This window comes from Anneissia japonica, unplaced genomic scaffold, assembly GCF_011630105.1.
Source record: "Anneissia japonica isolate Jap-2015-1 unplaced genomic scaffold, ASM1163010v1 scaffold287907_len70230_cov149, whole genome shotgun sequence".
Lineage (NCBI taxonomy): Eukaryota > Metazoa > Echinodermata > Crinoidea > Comatulida > Comatulidae > Anneissia > Anneissia japonica.
The window spans coordinates 7,242-8,303 of NW_022686101.1; positions in this window are offsets into that span (position 1 = coordinate 7,242).

Here is a 1,062-nt window from a genome sequence, read left to right on the forward strand (position 1 = left end):
TCTAAGCCCACTGTTTACAGGCTTGCAACACTGATATTTTATATACAAATCCAGCAGACATAATCCACGTAATAACTACTTTTTCTTTAATAATCTGATCGTGGCAGATCCATAATATTTTGCGAGTGACAATGGAGGGTCAGTGGTTCGAAGGTCGGGATCCAATGGTCGAGAGAAGAAGTAGTTTAAATAAAAGTAATTTTATTCGATAACAATTTATCGTGTATACGATAAGAAGAATATTTTGACAAATCCACTCAAATGACGTAATCATGGAAAACGGTAAAATCGTTGTTATTACTACGATTTGATTTATCTATGATTATGACGTTTTAAAGTCAGGATCATAAGGGAAAAATGATATGTTGTAGAACTGATTTATCTAAGTTATTTGATGAAAAACTGGGAAACGGTGAATAAAATACATATTTTTAAATATTTAGAAGCCGGGGAAATTGGCGTAACCGAACTTTTTTTACACATTTTCCCCATAGTTTTTAAATATTCAAAAAACCTCCTTTATTTCTTTAATCTTCAATATGAGCAATTGATTTTTAACTTTTTATCGTTATCCTTTCAAGTATAAACAGGCCTTTAGGGTGTTCCATTAAGCTCGGTTTCCATAGAATCTCTCATCCTGTCTGAGACAGTCGCCGACAGTCGTCTGGGAGCGACGAATCGGGGTGTCTTCCCTTTTGCGTCAGATCATCTAGCAATGTGCCCTGACTCGTCTGCAACGCAATTGGCAAAGTTGAACCAGGTTCAACCTTCACGAGAGGGTGTCGCCGAGAGGGTGAGCGATTCTCCGGAAATTATGCTTTACCTATTGTTGGGATCCAGAGGAGGCTGTCCTCTCTGGCGGTTTTAGCCATTTTATTCTCTTATCCAAATAATTATTTTACAGAAATTTCCAACTTTGCCACCCACTGATTCCGCAACTGATATGCAATTAATTGGTATAGCCTAATGTACACTTTTGTACTTTTGAACAATTTTTGTGTGGCATGAAAGGTTTCAGTGGCGGTTATAGAATATATTTTCTGGGATGAGGGGCTAAGCTGT